This window comes from Corvus kubaryi, unplaced genomic scaffold (assembly GCF_017639235.1).
Source record: "Corvus kubaryi isolate FWS band 111438036 unplaced genomic scaffold, C.kubaryi_AGA036_p1.0 72, whole genome shotgun sequence".
NCBI classification, from domain to species: Eukaryota; Metazoa; Chordata; class Aves; order Passeriformes; family Corvidae; genus Corvus; species Corvus kubaryi.
The window spans coordinates 1,262,355-1,283,665 of NW_024582060.1; the positions used below are offsets into that span (position 1 = coordinate 1,262,355).

The 21,311-nt window shown below is 41.6% G+C and overlaps 1 protein-coding gene across 21 annotated transcripts in view; it reads left to right on the forward strand.

Annotated features, from left to right (window-relative positions):
• The window catches only part of CACNA1C (calcium voltage-gated channel subunit alpha1 C), a 464,262-nt gene that overhangs the window by 12,540 nt on the left and 430,411 nt on the right, over window positions 1-21,311 (forward strand). The gene's annotated exons all lie outside the window — the stretch shown is intronic.

Consider the following 21,311-nt stretch of genomic DNA (forward strand, 5'->3'; position numbering starts at 1 on the left):
GAGGAGCAGCGGACACAAACTAAAACACGAGGAGCTCCACCTCAACACGCAGAACTTTACACTGAGGCTGGCAGAGCCCTGGAACGCTGCCCAGGGTGGTCATGGAGTCTCTCTGGAGACATCCCAAACCCACCTGGACGCGTTCGTGTGCCACCTGCTCCAGGTCATCCTCCTCTGGGATGACCCCCACAGGTCCCTCCCAGCCCGAACAAGTCCGTGGCTCCGTGTGGGCGCTGTGGTGTCCCCGCGGGGCGCAGCACCGAGCCCGTCCAGCCCGTGTGTCTGTACGCGCCGCTGGCCGGGAGCTCCTGTGCGCTTCCCGGGCGCTCAGCCCGGCTCCAGCCCCGGGCCAGGAGCGGGGTGGGATCGCTGAGCACACGCAGTCCGTGTTTGCTGGCACACACTCACACAGCCCTGCACCGAGCCGAGGGGAACAGCGCTGCAAACTAAACCAGCACACACCCCTCGTGTGGATATATATACACACGCACACGTATTTATATATATACTCATACGTGCGGCAAGCAGCTGAAACCTAAACAGGCATACTATAATATGGAGTTATACAAACAGCAAGCAACAGATGGACAAGACCAAGGATTCAGTTGCCACATTTTCCCGTCAGACATACATATTTATTACTAATCTATTGGTACCAACAGTTTACAGCAAATACGTGAGCTTTATGTGGCATGCAGATAAGCTCAGTACATACTTACATTGGAAAGATTTGCTTAACCCTCCTGCCTGAACCCCTGCAAGAGCAAATTTTTTTTACCTCATCACCTCAGACTGATGTAGCAGTTCTGGAGGCAGTTACCACCTTCCCTATATGGAAGCAGTAGGGTGATATATTTAATTCCAGAGAGCAAGGTACCCTGGAAGAACCAAGGTGGTGGTAGTGGATGCTGTCTTAATTGTTTGCGATATTCCCGACACAACATTTTTAGAAGGACAGTAGCTGGACAGAGAGGATGAGGTCTGCTATAGTGTTTTCTTCCCTTCTTCTCACTCCAGGCCAGATGGAGCCTGTGGGATAGAGTGAGCAGCAGCATCTGTTCCAAGAGCAAATGGGCAAGCCTAGGGAAAAGACTGCCACAGTGTGAAGTGGGGAGAGGAGAGAACTGAGGGACAGCAAGCTGGGAATTCATAGCATTACATGTAGGGACAGTGAGTCTCTTGAGCGGGGTTAGGAATGGCCATGTTGTCAAAAAGGACAGAAAGAAAGGCTGGGTTTTGGGACTTAGGAGAGACTGTGTAGGTTTTATTGTATCTCAGAAGGCCACTAAAAATTTCATCACGAAGAATGAGGACCTACAGCTTGCTCTGCAAACATGTATTAGGAGAGGAAACATCTGAGCATACTCTAGTTATAATCTGTCTCACTCTCCCTCCTTGTCTAAAGCCACCTTGTTTCATTTGGGGCTGTGATGAAACACAGCTTTAGAGTTTAGAATTTTATAAGTGTTTTTGTGATACTTGTGGTAGGAAAATGGCTCTAAGCAGTTCCACTGCCAAGCTCTGGCTGACCTGCAGATCCGGTAACAGCAAGGAAGATACATGGGCTCATGGTGGACAAGGAAAACTGCTGTCCTTGGTCTGGACATGATCAGAGTAGAAAGGCAAAAAAAAGAAAAAAGAGGAAAAGTAGTAAGTAGGAAAGATAAGTCAGCTGTTGCTTAAGTTTTTAACAGATGCACATCAGTTTCTTTTTGCTGATTAAATAGTTCTCAATTCACAGTTTCCGGGCACCCTTAAGCACATTCCTCCTCACGTGCTGGGGCTTCTGTTTACCATCATCTTCAATTCTTTAGCAATTCTGCTAACACGAAATACAAACTTGTCACCAAGGCTTAGAAGTGTGAAACTCTGGGAGTCCCAGTACTGGACTTTTCCTTCACAGATGCTTTCCCTGCCTCCAACAATAATACTTTAAAGAAGTGCCCTGCTTTCTCCTTCTTCTTTTTTTTTTTTTTTTTTTTTTTTTTTTGGTGATGGTTGGGTGGGGTGCACACTGAAAAGGTCCCATAAGGAAGAGTGCGCTGCAGAAATTGTGTTTGAAAGGCTATTTATTTGAATTTTAAAAGTTACTGTTACTGTGTAGGAGAAAGCAGTATATAGATTATAGAAGGTATATTGCAGGCCTGAAAAAAAATATTTGAGGCAGAAATAAGGTGCCTTTTGGTTGTCACAACTTACCTTGTTTCTGTTGTTGCCTCTTTTGCCAGGCCAAGCAGTAAGCAATACTCGAAGCCTTGCACATCTGTTGTGTTAGAGAGGCTGACTGGCTCCAGCTTATCTCCTGTGCCCTTCTCTTGCTGTAGGAAGGCTGTAGAGCATCCTGTTTCCTTGAGGTCCCTGGAAGAAAATTCAGCTGTGAGGTTAAATATCTTGAAGCAGACCTGTCAGATATTTTGCCTGTGTGTTTCTGGTGCCCTGTTTGTAGCTGCTTTTTACCACCTCCCTCCCAGCTCCCTGTGCCCCTTTCTCACACAGCTGGACAGACGTGGTGTTTTGAGTCAGCAAACCTGTCAAGCTTCTGATCAGGCCTTTTTATATTTTCTGTTGCACCCTGAGGTACCTTCAGCTGGTTCCAGCTGTTTTCCTGCATAAGTGGGATGTAATTGCTCCTTCCATTTAGCCTGAAGTAAATACACTTAATAAAGCCATTAATTCTGCCCTGCTTTATGGGATCACTTGAGAGTAGACTAAAACTTTTCCAATGAAACAGGATGCTGTTAAAAAGAGAAACACTGTGAATTCTCACTGTGTCTAAAAACTTAAGGATGTTTCAGCAAAAATGTCACAGCTTAAAAACATTGATTCTTTAAACTATGGTTCTTTCTCTCACAGTCAGTAATCCGGTAGTTCATAATAACTATAAAATCGAGTCAGAGTGATTTTGCTGTAATTTTGTTTATGAAACAAAGTAATTTTCTAGCTTTCAAAATGTCATAATTCCATGAAGTATATAATTAGAATGTCACTTTTTTGTCTTCTACCTACCTGGATAGTGTTCTGTTAAAAAAACCCCAACCACATCTTGCTTTTGATATGGTATGAAGAGGATTTTGTGTAGGTAATATTCACACCAATTTAAGGTGAAATCCATGCAGCATGACATTTGGAAGGTCTCCTTTAAAACAAATGTGGAGATGCTTAGGCCAAACCTTTTCACGAGGGTTGTTCCAGCAGTTGTTAAACCTTCACAGTCAAGAATCTGTGACACTTGTAAAGATTCAGGCATGCTTCCTCCAGCAAATCATTGGCACTGAGCGTGTGCTTCTCTGCGGATGTATTTGGTGGCACTGCTGAGCGTGTGCCAGCCCTGCCCCAGGTCCCAGGCGTTCAGTCCTGCCGTGCTGGCATCTTGGTTCTGGCCTGGCACAGGTGTGTCCGTGGCCTCAGTGTGAACCAGACAGATGGTGGAAGTGAACTGTGTGAGGAACAAGTGTTTGCAGCACTGCTGAGCTCACAGCCTCCCCGGCTGCCTGCCTACCTGCCCACATTTGCTCCTTTCTCTGAGCTGCACCTGTTTCTGATAAACAGCAGCAATCTTGAGCCAGTGTAGTGTTGAGCACCTCATTTGCCTCACTTCCTCTTCCCCAGCCCCTTTGGAGTTGTTATTGCATGGTAGTTGCCTCTTCATTTTCATTCCTTCCCAAAGGCTGCCATCATTTTCTTCTCACTCTGACTGGTAGCACCACTGCTGCCCCTGCTAGAGGAGAGCTTGCTGAGGCAGCACTAATAAGTTCCCCTTACTCATGCAGGGCCACTGAAACACGTTTGTGTGATGCCTTCCAGCACGCTGGTTTCCTGGGAGCGGCAGGTTGCTCTGGTGGAGCCAGGATGATCCAACAAGGCTTGGTTATCCGTGCTCCACGTATTCCTGGGCGTGTGCCTTCAGTGCTGCAGCAGGGCGCCTCTCCCCCTTTGGGAACCAGAGCCCTGTGCTTTGAGCTGGAGTCTGGCTGCATCCCTTCCCAGGCTCAACTGAAATACGTGGTCTTTTCAGGCCACATTTATAAAGGCTTTCAGTAGATTGCACTGGAATACTTTCCTCATGCTCAAAAGTTCAAAGTCTCCGTCACTCTCTGAGACCACTTCTTAACTGCAGCCCTAATGGTTAAAACAATTTGAGTCTTTTCATTAGGAATTTGTTGCTTGCTGAAGGCTCCTTCATGATTGTAGGGTCAGACCATTATAGTTTCATCTGCTGCTGTTATTAAAATACTCTCTCTCTGCACTAGAGCTAAATCTGGCTGCTTTCATTCCGATTCTAAACAGCTCCCCCCTGCCCCAAGATAAACCCCGGCACACTGGTTCTTAGCAGGCACGTGCTTGTCTGCAATGTGGCTCCCTGGTGAAGTTTAGGAGACTGTTTGAGAATTTCTGCAAATGCTAGTCCACCCAGGAATGGGACAGTGTTCTTTAGCATTGTTGGATTTGGAATGCTGATATTACACATAATAATTAACTGTAATTTACTATGATTTTCAGTTGAGGGTTGCATTTTTCCTGCATGTAAGAGCCTAGGTTTTTACCAAAGGACTTTTTTCTCTTTGACTGACTTACTATCAGAATCATTTAGCAAAATATATCTCTTTACTTCCTCTTTTGCTATGCATTTATTTGCAAGGTACTGAGCTTTTACCTTTTTTATAGGCCTAGTTCTTGCCCGTGGCCTAGCTTGAGGAGAGCTAGAGGAGAGTTACCCACAATCATTAGTAGAGCTACACTTTTTCTTTCTAAATTCCTGTCTACATCTTATACTTGTGGAGTGAAAAATTCTTTCAGATTTACCTTCAGTCACTTTTCAGAGGGCACAATCCAAGCTGGAAAAGCAAGTTTAACACCAGGAAAAGACTTATTTCAGGTGGAGGAAGGGAGAGTCTATACCAATCGAACTGCATTGAATTGTAGTGTTATTCAGGAAAAGAAAAAGTCTTCCTTGTGTACATTTAATCAGTAAAAAAATTTATCAGTGTGAGATTTTCAATGTTTTAAGCAACTATGTAATTTCAGTGTCTTATCTTTAGATGACCAGAAATGAGAATATGATAAACCTAAAGAAGATATGTGGAATGTTTTTTGTGTGGAATATTTTTCCTGGTTGTGTTGCCTTTATCCCCCAAATTTGCCTGACTTCTATAGCTATACATTTGTGAGTATGATTCTGTCAGATCTCTTAATAAAAGTCTAGATTTCATCCTCCAGTCTCTCTCGAATGTTGATAATGTTCCACACATATATTGTTGATTTTCCTGCTATAGCAAAGAAGAAATACTGTCAGAACTTAGAGAAGGCTTTTTCCTCCTCCTTTATTTATTTAATGCAACAGAATACACTGACTTCAGCAGCATTTCTCGTAAGGTTTAACTTTGCAAATTCCTTTACTTCCACCCCCATACCACTTTAATCACAGTTAAAATTTGACACTAGATTTTATCATGAGAAGGCAGCCATTTGGAGCCAGTGTGTGATCTTTTTCTGTGATTTTGTTACCACAACTGTATGGGCTGAAGTTCATTAAAAATTATTGCTAGCCATTACTTTATTGCTGTCCTGACAAACTGGCATAAACTGTTTGGAGCCATCAGTTTCATTCTTTGCTCAGATGTTTGGCTAGACAAACCACCAAAATATTGAAGAGGATCAGGCAGTCCTGCTATTTCCCACAGGTTAATAAGATTCAGTAGCAATTATATCTTCCCTAAGATAATACCTTTCCAACCACATCTCCCTGCTAATCACCATTTAATTTGGCAGAATCAAACACCTGTGCTCTAAAAGAGGTGTTTTCCAACCAGTTCCAGAGAAGATGGCCCCATTTAATTAATTCCCAGTATGGAAAGTTCCATCAGATAATTACATTAAGTCAGGACCTCATTTTTACACCTCACCTGGCATAGCAGCTCTTGCCCTGTGAAGGGAATGGAGTCATCACAGAGCCACTGTTGCTGCTGCAGAGAGTCTGGTGGTGCTGGGGAGCTGTGCCTGTGGTGCCAAAATATCTTGTTATGAGTTCTAAACGTTCCCACCAGCTTTTGTTTGAGCTAATTGAGGAAGTGGAAGGAGAAAGTCTGAATAACTTCATGCTTTTAGCTGTCACAGTGTTACTTTATTAAGAGAATTTGCATTATTTCCTTCTCAAGCGACAGAAGCCTCTTCTTGGGTTTTGCTGTCGTGTTTGTTTGTTTTTGAAATGAAGAACGTTGGTGTTAAAGGCTGACACAGCATTTCATGGCTTTAGACATAAGCAAATGAAGAGTAACAATACTGAATTTCAGAGAGCAGATAAATGATGATATAAGGAAGGATCCCTAAAGTTAAAGCAACCAAGCAAATAAAGGGAAGTTTCTGTCGTAAATATTCCCCCATTGCTTTTGTATTTTTGATGGCTGCCCGTGGATATTGCTGTGGGGAAATTCTTGTGGTGCTAATGGCTATTTCAGCTCTGCTCCTCCAGGTGGGCAGAGCTGCTGAAGGCTCTCACAAATATACCTTCTGTGGTTAAAGTTAGCCTTAAAAGCTATTTTAAGTGTCTTTTAAGGTGAGATCACCTAAGCTATAATAGCATGTTCTTTATATTTTGGCACAACACTTTGGGTGATCATTTTTATTTGTTACTGGCTTTATTTGGCTAGAAAATATGAAGGAGAGATTTGTTTTAAAGTAAGCTTCCTTTCAAGCCGAAATTTGACCTTTTTTTTTTCTTTTGTTATGCAGCATGTTGCAGTAAGGATCCACAATTATCTCTATGCTTCAAATGCAGTTACCTGCAGCTTCCTGAAGAGTAAAAATGTTTCATTTTTATTTTAAAGCTTCATTCTGGTCATTATTTGTGTTGCTTTAAGGTTTGTGGGTATGAGGAGAAAGGCCTGGGTAGAAAAAGGAGTTCAGATTTGTGTAACTGTACCAGAAAATAAAACTTGGTAACATTTGAAGTGTTGCCCTTGGAAACAATAAATGCAGTCTATCTCTGGTTTTTAGAAGGGTTGGATTTGGGCAAAGGCACCTTCCATCAGGCAGTCAGTAGAAGATTTAAGCACTTTTGAATGAGATTTTGAAGTGGAAACTAAAGGTATTATCACCACAAACCTCCAGTAAGTGTCTGAGTCTGGGTTTATTACAGTTGTGTGAATTTGTTTCTCTCAGTAGATTCTGAGAGCTGTGAAGGCATTTGGCTGTCCCTGTCTTGCAATCTGATTTTGTCATTTTCTGGCGATGCTGTGCTGCTTCTTCTGTCAGATTAGATTTACAGGCATATTACCTCGCCTGACAGAAACATGAACTGCATGGATTTTTCAAAGGAAAGCTTCCATGAGGAGTAACACGACAGGGTTTCTTCTTTTCCCCCCTCTTATTTTTCATGCTGGACTGCCCAAATCTGTTAATTTTATTATCATCCTAAATTAATCTTACAATATTCAGCTGAGCTTGCTTTCTTATCTACAGTGAAATTGCTGTGTCATCGAGGCACTAGTAAACCTACCAAGACTGTGTACAACTAAATCGGGTTCAGGGCATTTTTGTTGGGGGTTTTTTGTTATTTACTTTTGACTTGCTACTCAGCTTTAAGGAAAGATCCTTCTGCAACTGTTTTACATGGCTTCTGAGGGAGTTCTGTTATTAAAAGGTCAGCTAATACAGCATTTCTTGGTGCTCTCAGAATTGCAGAAGGGTTCAGGTTGAAAGGGGCATCTGGAGGTCGTGTTGTTCAGCACAATTGTGGAGGGGAGGCGAGGATTGAAAGAAAACTGCTGAGAGTGTTGTGTCATTGTTGGTGCAGTACAGGAACATCCAGACTGGGCAGGTGGGATGCATGAACCCCAGCTGGTGTCATGAGGGGACAGAAGGACCAGGAAGCTTGGGATGGACTACAGGAGGCAGGGCTGAGGTGGAGCAAGACCTGCCGTGGTGGAGTGGAAGGCAGGATTAGCATGCAGGCAGAACTGAAGGAGGTTTGCAGCCAGAATGGGACACCTGCTAGGAAGAAAATGAAATGGAAAGGACATTTCATGTAGGTCTCAGGGCAGGAAAATTCAGGTAGATTTTACAACTGGAAATGGAGTAAGAGGAGTGTTTTGATGGAAGGAAAATGCTGAGCACAAGGATGGGTAAACAGTGTGCTGTCATTACCAAGAACTGTCCTTCTGCCACAGCCATTTTTTGGGTGACTTTAATTGCTGGTTGTGATGTGACCTAGTTGGAAGTGGCTGCTGCTATGGAACAGAACCTATGGAGAGTCTCCCCTCATGCAGCACTGAGCAATTGGAAAGCAGATACAGCATCACACACATTTTCTGTCTCTTTGTCTCCGAGGGGTTTCTGAGGGATACAGACCAACAGACATTTTCTCTCGAGGAAGAAAGAGATGTAGACTTAACAGTTGTGGGAGAAGTTGATTGATCACCGAGAAAAAAGTTGTAATGATTGAGGAAGCATTTATGAAATGATAAAGCCTGCTAGAAAGCATCTCTGTTTTCCCTACTACTTGGCAACAGTTGCCACAAGATGTAGAAGCCCTCTGTACAGTTCCAAGAGAGATGATGCGGTCTAACATTTTCAAATGTCTAGGTGTCATTAACTCCAGCTTACAAACAGCAGTTACATTTTATCCTGAAAGTCATACTTATCCTAAAAGTATGTCAATAGAGACTGTGGTTTGAATTGGGGTTTAGGATCCAGAGGAAGGAAAAGGTGTGGGGTACTATTTTTAATGTTCTATCTTTGATATTGCTGTTTGCAAAAATTATATAAACCAAGCTGTTTTGTCTGAGCTTTAGGTAATATGTGTGATTGTATGCAAAAAACCCACAGGCCCAAAAGGAGAGAGAGGCTCATTTTACTTATCACTAAAAATTTCAAGCAATGAGACAATGTAAAGCTTTCCTGAAGTTTGATTGCCTCTTATCTGCATTGGGTCCATCAGTGATGACTCCATTTTCATTCAGTATAAGTGAATAAGATCGCCTGACTTATGGGTTTTTCCTTTCACATGGCAAATCCAGCTTGCTGTACTGGGGGAGAGTGATAACCACATTAGTTCTGTAGTTGCATTGATTCTGAGCTGTCCTGTGGTACTGAGGAATATGATCTTTGTTCTGTGAATGAGAATACTGTATTTCAACTGCTACAGTAACAGGAGAAAAAGATCCCCAATTTGCCTTTTCTGTAAAAATGTTTCTGAACAGATCTTTGGCTAAAACTAAAGTAGTAGCAACAGCAATGGAGATTCCACAGCATTTCTGGGCGACCTATTCCAGTGTCTTACTACCCTCATAATAAAAATTCTTTTCCCTGCATCTAATGGGAGTTTCTTCCTTTATGACTTGTCTGCTGCCTCTCATCCTTTTGCTGTGCACCTCTGATAAGAGGCAGGCACCAACTGCTCTATACCCTCCTCTTGAACCCCTGAAGACAGCAACAAGTAATGTAAGTAATCTCTTCTTCAATCTTAGCCCAGTTCTCTCAGCCTGTACTCATACACTCAGCCCCCTAATTCTCTTAGAGGCTCTGGACTTGTTCTTATTGCAGTGTCTTGTACTGAGCAGCCCCAAACTAGATGGGGCATTCCAGTGGTGGTCTCACGGAATGACTTCCCTGTGGCCTGCTGGCAACATCCTTGTTGAGTAGGTCCAGGATGTGGTTGGCCTCCCTCACAGCCAGGGCATGCTACTTGCTCATGTTCAGCTTTTTGTCTGCCACGACACCTGGCTCTTTTCTGCAAAGCTGCTTCCCAACCTCTCCTAGTGCATGGGATTATTCCATCCCAGGGGCAGGGTTTGGCATTTGCAATTTGTGCCAGTCCAGGGAAGTTTTCATCTTTCTTCCACACCTATATTACAGCTCTGCAACTGAGCCACAAAGTTGTATGGGAGACTGTCAAAAGTCGTGCTAAAGTCAAGGTAAGTGGCACCTGTTACCCTCTCCTTGTCCACAGAGCCAGTGATCTTACCATAGAAGGTAGTCAGGTTGGTGTGGCACTGTGTGCCTGTGGTCATTCCAACCTGGCTGTTCCTTTTTATCCTTTGTGTGCTTGGATATGGCTTCTAAGATGACTTACTCCATGAGCTTTCCAGGAACTGAAGTTAGGTTGACTGCCCTGCAGCTCCCTGGCTCCTCCTTCTTGGAGATGGATATGGTGTTTGTCTTGCTGTTCATCAAAAACCTCACCTGATAGTCCTGACCTTTCAAAAATGAGAGGACAGCTTTCATTGACACTGGCCTCCTTTCTCCACACCTTCAGATACAGCTCATGTTGTTCCAAGGATCTGGGTATGTCCTACTGGCTTAAGTGCTCCTCTCCCACTGACTGACACTGGGCTTGGAGACTCTGAAGGCCTAAAGACAAACCTTACCAGGAACTAAACTCCTTCCCCACAAAAAAACCCAAACAACCCCTCTAAACCCAAAAATAAACAGGAAAAGATGTAAGGCAAAACAGTCATTGAGTACCTGAGCCTCGTGCATGTCCTCTCTCACTGCTTTCCCTGCCAGACTGAGCTGTGGGACCATATTCTTCCCAGCCTTCCCTTTGCTGCCGCAGTACTTACAGCAGCCCTTCTTCCCGTTAATCTCTCAGTTTTTCCATCTACGTCTGAGCTTTGGCATTTGCCTTCCACCTCCATGTTCTTGAGCTGAGATGGGAGTTCCCTGTTCATCCGTGCTAGCTTCCTGCCTGTCAGACTGACCTGTGCATTCAAAAGGGGCTCCATGAGGACCAACCACATGTCCTGGGTCACTTAACCCAGCAGGGCTGGCTTCTAAGGGATCCCCCACAGCCCATTCCTAAACAAGCCGAAATATGGTCCGAATTCCAAAGCTGTGATTCCAGTATTTCTCTTGCTCAACTTGTTCCAGGATGTTGAACTGCAGAATGCTGTGTTTGCTGCAGCCTAGGCTGCCCTTGACCTTCACACCGCCCAGCTCCTCATCCTTTTTTTATGAATAGCAGGCTGAATGCCTCTCCCAGCCATCTTCTTGATAAGCCACATCAAGAAATTGTCATCGACATATTAACATGATTATTCATGAGAAGGAGTTGATTTCATGAAGTGTCTAGTTCAAAATTACAGACTAAAGAAGTTTGAATAAGTTTCCCAAACTACTGGGTAATTATCCAAACAGAACCATCCAACGCTTTTCCACTCCTTGTATTAATAGGAGCCACAATATTCCCATGCTGACTATGAGAGGAAAAATCAATATCAGCAAACGTACATTCATATTGATTTATCTTCCCTTCTGGTTTTCTAATTTAGTAAAGGCTACTAAAGCAACATTACATAAAGATTCTCAGGAGAGTAAAAAGGCTAATAAGAGCAGGTATTGCTGTTTGTTCTGGGGAAGTGAACTGACTGTACTGTTCATAGTCAATCGTTGCCCAGCCTCTGGTACGTGGACTTTCGAGCCGTGTATCAGAGAGCATTATTCCAGGGAAAGGGATTAGAAGGTCAAGATGACTTTTTGGAATGCAGGCCCAGCCCACTGTTAGGATTTTTGAGTGTCCTTGTGTACATGTACAGAGCAGTTAGTGGCCTTTGTGAAATTAGGTTAGAAACGGCTTTTCAGGTCATGTTCAATTCTTCCGCGTGTATTTGATTTTTAATACATTGTTTTGTGTCTGGTGTGAGGAAAAAGGAATGCCTTGTGAAAATGACCACCTTGTTTCGGTCACTCATTCTAAACAAAGCAAAGGGAAGCAAATGAGGGGAGGAGGTATTTTGTATGATTGGAAAACTGAAGTTTATGACTGTCCAGGGCACCAGAAAGTTGTCATGTGGGGAAATGAGTCAGCTACACACCTCTATGTTACATCCTCAGAGATTAAATGGGGATGTGGTATAGTACAAGCTATTGCATGTTTCAGCTGATATAAAGCTTAAAAAAAAACCCCTTTTAGTAAAAAAATACTCCTTGTGACGTTACAAACGTGGAAGTGCAACAGGTTATAAAATGGGAAGAGCATTCTCTGTGCTCTTACTATGCACCATCAATAGGCACAGGTTCATGACTGGAAGTATTCCACATGGTTGGGGTATTTTTTTCCTCCCCTTTTTGAGGATAGGGCATTCATGAGGACACTGTCAAAAAGTAGGACATTTCCTTATCCTACCAAAGGACAAGGAAAACAAGAGATTACTGAAAAATAAGACAGAATAATTAGGTCGTTGAAGGTCTGGGCTCATAGAGGTATTTAGTGTCCCAGAAGAACAGCTGATAATCTACAGCTGAAAAATCACCTTTTGAGGATGATTGTAAAAGTTGAGTTCTGTCTTCCAAGGCCCAAATTCCTAGCTTTTTTTTTTTCAACTTTTATTGAATTTGGCCATCAAGGCATTCTATTAGAGAAGTACATGCAAGAACAGCCTTTGTCCCTCTCTAATTGATGGAAAATGAATTTTCCTTAGTCGCCTTCATTGAACCATCACCGAGTTCTTGCATAGGAAGGAGGATTACAGCTTGATTTGGAGTACCAAATGACAGGGTGGTTGTCTCTAAATGGCCATGACATCATAGTTGGAAAAACTGTGTTCAAACTGCTCTTCCCTGTTGTCCATCAGCCAAGACTGTGACTCCTGCTGGGACTTACAGAGTGGTTCACTACAGAGATGTGCCTTTTTCCTAGGGAAAGGGATTTCACTGTAAATACAACCTCTTCACTCAGTCTTTTAGTTCCAAAGGTAGAGAAGATAAATCAGTGTCACAGAAGTAAGGTATTCCAGGGGTTCTGTCAGGAAGTAGTACTTGAACATAATGTAAATATTATAATTCCATGGAAGCAGAGTGAGGATTTTACTCACAGAGGCTTCATTCTTGTATCATTCAGAGCCTTTTGGATGTCATTTTCTTGGTGTGCATCTCCTGAAACACACACTTTCACCTACCCCCAAATTCAAATAAGCAAAATGGTTTTTACTGCACAGTTTATTAAAACAGCTGAAACATTTCTGTTCATAGCCCTTATTTTACCATTTGGAAACCAGGAGTAACTGGTGACAAGTGCAGGTGGTCACACTCTTATGTCAGCCCTGAGGAAAAAACAGGGGCTACGCCTGCAGAAGTGTGTAGAGAGCCAGGTATGAAGTTCCAGTTAGTTTTTAAGGTCAGTGCCTCGTGTGTTCTGGGATGGTTCTGGCCCTATAGCATACTGAGCATATGGAAGTCACAATTCCTTTATGGAACTTTAACTTGACAAGATTCAAGTCATGTACATGACAGAAGGCCTTGAAATCTGGGCAACGTTGCTCATCAGATTGCAAGTCCTGGCTCTGAAGCATTTATTACCCATTTTCATTGGGAATTTCTAGTGTGTGAATTTTTGAATATTGTGGGATAAAGCACTTCCTACCCTTCTTTTAAAAATGACTGATTTTTTTCTCCAGAAACCTGCAGAATAAAGCCAACCTCCAACCTGAGAAATTTCAATCCAAACAGCTAGAAGTTTGTTATCAAAAACTGAAAAGAAAGCCTTGTAGTAGTGTTGCCTTGTACTTATGTTGTGTTAAAGAGGGGTTATTTTTAAATGAAAATCAAACTACAGAGTACCATTTAGTAACACTGTAGCTCATGTGGATTTTCAGTTCTTTCATTACAAGGTCTCAACTTCACAAATACCTCAGTGAGATGCAGAAATACTATATTCATCTTATTTTGAAATAAAAATAGGGTGGGAAAGGCTGCATTTGGTCAATGTGAGTGAAGAGGCAACCAGTGTTTGTGGTTAGAGATGAAATAATTTACCAAGTCCTTCCTGTTAACCTTTGAAACTGCAGATTTAGGGAATACTTAGTAGTTCCATTTTTGTTTAGGATGGCTGCAATATTCACTGAGGTCAGTGTGGCCCTGTGACTTCAGTAACTTTTGATTAAGGTCTCTTATTGCTTGCACAGTCACAAAAACCTTGCTTAGTTGCAAAAATGTATGGGTTCCTTTAGCCTCCACGTTCCATTGTAGGGAATGCCTGGGCATGTCCTGCCCAGGTGCCTGGTTAGTGAATACCAGACTTCAGCTATTTCAGATATTCACTACTTTAGATATTCACTTCCACCATTCTGGTCTGGCTAGGGCAAAGCCACAATCACCTGGGATACCTGGTCTAGAAAAACGCTTCTCAAGGCAAAGATTAACTTGGAAGTAATTATGGATAGCTTCTAATAGAGGACTCTCTTGGTGCCCTTTCTTTAAAGAGAGTCTATTGACTGGAAGTTAAATGGATACTCTCAAGAAAAAATTTGCAAGAGGAAAATTTTGAATGTATTTTAGCTGTAGGCCTGTAGCTTTTAGGAATGTTTTTTTTTTTTTAATCAATGCTGATCATGTTTGTGTACATTTTGCTTTGGATTCTTATTGCAATGACCATGGTCATTCTGCATTTACAATCATTTTTACCTTCTATTTCTAATGCACTGTCCAGTAGTTTATCTCGTGTAACTTGGTGAAGTTATTAACCTCTTTACACTCACAGATTTGCCCATATTAATGAAATACCTCTGAAGATACCTAATATATCATCTGTCTAGATGATTTTCTGCTGGTGAAAAAATAGGAACGTTTTTTTCAGAAATATTTCCAGTATTTAGCAAGTTTGCCAGTCAAAATATTGACAGTGTTGTGTGCAAATGATGTAGTTTCCCTCATGGAGAGTTTAGCAAGGAGATGTCAAGTGTGCAGTTCTTAAATGTGATCTGAACCCAGAAAGCTGAGTAGGGGTAAGAATGATAGACCACGAGGAAAGTATGCAGAAGATGCAATGAATTGATACCTTAAACAGCACTGAGTATTGGAAAAACAAAAGTAAAATATGTTGTATGTTTTTTCCTTTTTTGGGGGGGAGGGTGGGGGCAAAGGTGGGACAGCTGGTAAATCTCCTATTTAAATACAGTGCATTTTATGGTGTACTCTGGCTTATCCTTTGGAACTGACTAGGAGCAAGTGTCTGATAACAAAGGCTTTGAGTATTTCAGAAGTCATTAATCTTTCTCTGAGTATTCTGTAGTCATTGTCACTTGGGGATTCAGGGTGACAGCACTCTTTTCCTCAATGTTTTGTTATTGTGAGAGTAAATTATTCAGGAGCACCTTCTTTATGCACCACTTGTAGTAACTTCCACGTGTTGGCCTCTCACAGGATGACATTTTACTCACTGAGTTCATGGTTTCATGTGGTTTTCCCTCCCCACTTTATGGGGGAGCACATGGCTCAGGTCACTTGGTGGGTGTATTCCCTGATCAGAGCTGAAGGGAGGTTGTGTAGGGAGGGCAGTGCAGGGTGCTTTTTGCTTTTTTGGATACTCTGTGGTACACAGAGGTAAGTGGTACCCTCAGTCCCTCCTGGGATCGCTTTTTACACTCAGAAGAAATAAGGTGGTGGAAAACAGCTTCCTTCCCACCCTGCTGCATGGGTGTTTTCTGGTGGGAGAGGGTAATCCAGTTGGTGATGCCTTCGTGATGTGCACTGTAGTTTTGTGGGTCCAGTTCTGCCAAGTGTGTAGATGGTAGCAGGCCAAATGCAGCCTTTTACTTTCGTCTACAAAGAGCTTAATTTCATCCTGGCATAAATTCTGATTGCTTAAAGCCACAAAGCAACTTTTTCCCTTTCTTTTAACCCTATACAAAAGGAGACTGCTGCTACTGTTGCAAAATCATTGAGCCAGAGCCTCTCGCAATCAAAAGATGATTAGCTTCTTGTGTTTATGTGTGTTCTGATGTGAACCAATCTATTATGTCTGTTTTGTGTTCCTAGGGATGCACTATTTTTGTGTGGAACTTGCAAAAGCAGACACAGTTCACTGATGTTTATCCGTGACCTTGTCTTGTCCTCTGAATTATGGACAGTCTGCTTTGAACACGGGGAAATGCTACTAGCAGTCATTAAGTGGATGTTAGGGGTTTTTGTAGTTGTTTAACCTCTCCAAGGCCCTGCTGCAATTCTAGATGTAAAAAAAAGGAGAAACTGAATTATGGGTGTTTAAAGCTGAAATATTTATAGAAGCAGTTTTTTATTTAAAAATAGCATTTGTGCCTGAGAAGATCAGATGTACCACTTCAGTATGAAAAACCAAACCAGATTTTAGTTCATATTGTTAATAAAAATTGCATGAAATTTGATAATGTAATTTAGCTGAAAATATTTTCTTCCAGCCTAGGTTTTGGAGTGGCTTTTGTGTTACTAAATATTACAAAGAAAACAATTTTTAAAAAATTCTGTGTTTTTTATGGTTATAGAATACGAAGAGCAGTAGTTGAATTACTGTTTATTAAAGAAGAGAATATACCAAGTATCAGAACACGAGCAATAGAGATGAGACCTTTCAAATGAAAACAAAGGCAAATGATATTAGAAAAACCATTTTGCTTACCATGGGAAGATAGAAGGGGGTTCCATCACCAACAAAATGCTATATATTAAGATGAAAGTGTGTTTCAGAAATAGATTACAATTAAAAACTGGATTATTTAGGATCAAAAATTACCTTAATTGCCTGTGAAGGAAGCTGATGTGGACTTCAGAAATCCATCCTTATTAAAAATGAAAAGTGACAGTATGTGAAATCATGAAGTCCTTGTTGATTTGAAGTCACTATTTAGGTTGATTAGCATTTTACCTGAGTGAGTGTAAGTGCTGCAGGATGTGGCCCAAGTGATTTTAAGGTGGTGGCAATTGTTAGTGCTCCAGTATCAAAATTGTATCCAAATTTGGGTTGTTTGGAAATGCTTCCTTCTTTGAGAAATCCTACACTGATGGGATTGAAAGAGTAAAGAAATATCCTGAATTTCTCTGTTGAAGCTCAGGAAAAGGATGTAACACTGTGGTGTTTTTTTCAGTTCAGTGAAAGGAACTCTTGCAAATTCTTTGTAAAATAGGGAGTAAAAGAAGTGACTATTGTGAGTTACTGCTTTTACTTATCAAATATTATCTTAGAGCACAATCTGGGGGGGGAGAGAAGTCCCACAGAGCAATGATCCACAACTCCAAATAAAAAATGTCAATTTGAGTGCATTTTGAAGAGGGGTGTTCCCAATACTGTGACAACTCTCTTAAATAAAAATTTACTGAAAAAAATCTGCCTAAACCTTTGGGTACCGACTACAGAAACCAAATCCTGTCTGAACAAGGAGAAATTCCTGCTTCATGTTTCCCTAGAATGACAGATCTCCTTGGCTTTGCAGCCTTCTTCCCCCAGCCAGCATGAAGCGGCACTCTTGATTAGTCCAGAGAAGGCAGCATGCAAACATTAATAGTAACTCTATCACATCACACCATCTGGCTCCACCAGCTTGGAAAGGATGGCCTCAGTCGTGTAGCTTTCCTTACTCATGGCTGACAGGAAACAGCAAATTAATTGGGGGTACAGTTGTGATTTACCTTTTACCCCTTACTCTTGGCCCCCCGTCGTCTGCCTTCATTTTGTCTTTGGAAGGCCTCACACTTCTAAGAGTCTTGTTTGATCTGTTAAGAAGAGAATATTTGTTGTTTACCAGAGCACTAAGTATATAAAGAAAGACAAAAAGTAGGTGGAAGCTGGCATAGAGCTTAAGTTTTCTTTTAAAAAGCCACAAAACTCTTTTAAAGCTGCAGAGTTGAAGGAATATGCTTTTCTGTGAGGGCCCATTAAACATTTTTTTCTCAGAGGTATTTATGGACAGAGAGGGGAATGTTAACATCCAGGAATACTGCAAGGCAGCCACCTACTCACCTTTTTATTCCCTAGCACAGGATTGACCTGACATCCTGCTTTATTTGAAAATACACTGCATCTTGCCTCCACAGGTATAATTTTGCTACAAGGTGTCCAAGCTCCCTGCAATTTAGGCAGGCTCAATCCAAGCATAAAGAACAAGATCTTATTTGCTGTCTTCATGGATACTCTAAGAATTAATTAGTCAATATTTTGCAATGCTTTAAAGAGTTACGGTTCTATGTAAACATGACAATTTGGTTCTTCACTCCAGTGTAGCCCAGCTTTTAGTTGTTCTGCTTGCCATAGTACCAGGAATTGAGCTCTTGCAAAATCAGTTGTAGTTACTAATCCAAGGAGACTTCAAGAAGAAATTAGGGTGGCAGCAGACGTAAGGAGGCTGGTCAGCAGATTCCACTCTTCTCCTGGAATAAGCACTGAGCTGACAAAACTATGGCTGGGGTTTCCCCTTGCTGCCCAGTGTGCAGCCTCTCTGGAATTGTAACATCCAACTGATAGCTCAACAGTTTATGGTCGTTCTACACCTCGCTGAGCCTCCTCATGTTCATATTCTCAGCAAGTTCTTACGATAGTAAATCATGTCACACGGCGTTTTTCAGTTCCAATTCCAAAGTGTGGTGCGGTGTTAATTCAAAATGAAGCTTTAACTCAAATGTCAATTGTGACTAGTAAAATTATTTTTAAACACTTTTTGTGTGCTCTGAAGTTTTTTTGGATGCACTCTGAATATCATCAGTGACTGTATTTTATGCTGCTGCAGACTATGGGAGCTTCATCTCAAGGACTGAGGAACTCAGAACAGGGGAGTCACGAGTGTGTTCTTAACTAGTGCCAGAACATCAGCTCAAGCTGATTGCTGCTTTGTGCCACTCTTAGGGCAAGAGTGTGATTCATCACTTCCATTTTGCTGAACACCAAAGTGCAGATGCATCTTTATGGGTTAGATTTTGCTTCCATTGAAGGCTAAATGGCATCGTGATCTCATTTGTAATAATGTAAGTTGGGAGCAATTTGGTAAAAGTGATTGACCTACATCAGTATAATTCTTGTGAGAGACCTTATCAGATTTCACAGCTTCTCTGGAAACAGTGTGGGTCTTAGCTAACACATGTGTTTAGTTTCCCAGGAATGCACGTGGCTTTCCCCTGCACTGGGGAGCATCTGTGGATTCTGCTGCTTATTCGTCACTAGAATATCTGTAAAATAAATTAAGACATTGAAACCTTGTGTTCTCCACGTGTGGAAGTTGAGGCACGATGTAGCTCTCAATGAATTACTAGACTTGACCACCAGCTCGCTTCCATTTTGACAATAATACCATCTGCCATTCTTTCGTAGTGTGCTTGTTCCTCTATCTTTGTAACTCTCTTGATGACTACATTGTTTTGATATGCTAGGCCAGTTAAGCTGCAAAAATCTAGTTTAAAAATAGCTGTATGATTTTAAAATGATTTTTAAAAACTGGAGGAGCACAGAAGAAAAAAATGTTTATATATGGTTATAGATCTATTTTTGTAGTTCTATTTCTGGTAAACTGAAGCTGATACACCAGCACAAAGGGGAAGATTTATGTGAGTATAGATATGGAGTCATTTCAGGCTGTGGTCAGGATCATCTTACTGGCATGTCTTTGGGTCACTGGGCCAAGCAGGATTTGTTTAGGTTTTGGTGTGCATTTTTTTTTTCTTTTTTTTTCCTTTTTTCCCCCCCTGTTTGTAGCATTCTTCTTCTGTCAACCTATTTTATTCTGAGAGCAGAATTTCCTCCCTAGTTTCTTCCTTCTTCAACTAATTGATGTCTTTTGCTTCTAGACACCCGCTGGGCTGCAAAAACAGCAGTACAGTAGTGTACAGCTAAATAGAGATATTCAAAATGTGAAACCCGTCGGTCCATCCCTTGGGCACAAACCTGTGCCTACTCATGTTAGAACAACAGCCACATGCCTTATGAGATCAGGTGCTCTTTGTGCAGCCCGTGTACTGTGGAGTTTCTCTGCTCTGTGGTGCATAAGCTCCACTGTTGTGCTTGTACTGATAAGAGTGCCTTCCTCGGGCTGCAGTGGAACCCAGCAGCCCCTGTTGTGCATGGCAGCAATTGCCACAGACACTACAGATTCGAATGGGAGACAGAGGGAGTCAGAGGGATGTAAAGGTCCCATATTATTTATTTCTACTATTTTACTTAGTATTCATCTCCTACATTCTCAGAATCTGCCAGCCCGGAACCTTCAGGCTGCGCTTTTCCTCTGGGACTGACAGGCAGCACTGACCAGTAGAGAGCTCCGATTGTCGATGCCTCCATTTCCCTGCCTTTCTCCAAAGTTCAAGCTGTGTTTCTTCAGGAGATGGCAGCAGATGATACAATAACTGTAAAAGTCAGACTCTCCTCTGAGACTGAAGAGGGAAAGGTGTCCAGCAGTTACTCAGTTAAATAACAGAATCATCGAGCCTTTTGCACTGCAATGATACCGATGGAACCAAGTCAGATTTTGAGCCTTTTGTGTTCCTTTGATGCAAGAGAAGAACCCTTCAGACTATAGAAAGGTGGTCCAGTGCCTGACAGCTCACAGTGTGAAAAAGAGTTTTCATGTCAGGTTGGATCCTCCTGGTTTTAGCTCATGAGCACTGGCACTCGTGCCTGTTTGTAAGGAGCCTGGCTTCGTTTTGCTCTGGAAGTCTAGAAGAAGAAACTAAGGAACTGGACAGAGACTTCTTCAGGAGTTTAGTTGTTAAGGAGCCAGGTCTGAAATGTTCATCTTGCTTTCACTCACCCAATCTTCTTCTGAAGTCACGAGACTCACACTGTCTTATGGGAGCACAGGTAAATGAGACATAGAGGACACTGAAATGGCAATCAGGGAACAAAGTGGGAAGTGGGGCTCCTTCTGTTCTCTTTCCAGCTTGGTTCTTGTGCAACACTGGGTCAGGCATTTATTCTGTTTTTACCAGTATGAAAGATTACCTATGAAAAGTATCATTATCTTTTATCAGGATCAAGACCTCAGTTCTTTACAACTCCTGTTTTTTTTTTTTTTTCTGATTTAAGAAAACAGTGCAAAAATCTGGGGAAGGGGGCAGGAAAGGAGGATAATGTCAAGGAATGAAATGATGCAATTACATGAACTTGCTATATGTGTAATTGGCATGAGCTTTCCATTCTCTTCCTTATTTTATTTGATTTTTTAAATTCTTATTAAAAATTATTAGTTTCTCTTCCCATAATGTAAAAGGAAAAATCAAATAAAGACTTAAAAATTCCACAGTGCTTTAAAAAAGGGTGAGTTATGAATAACAGTTGAAGCAGTCTTAGCCAGTGATGTAACCTATTCTGAAACCTACCTGTTTTCTACTCAGTGTAAAACTATTGCTATTTGAAGTTCAAGCAGAAGGTGTTTTTTCTCTATTTCTCTCTCACTCTCCCATTAATCAAAGAGGACATTAAACCTGATCTATAAAACTTATTTCTTCTGATGCATTTCTTTCAGATAAAACTATTCTTTTTTTTCTTTTTTTTTCTTTTTCTTTTTCTTTTTCTTTTTCTTTTTCTTTTTCCTTTTCTCTTTTCTTTTCTTTTCTTTTCTTTTCTTTTCTTTTCTTTTCTTTTC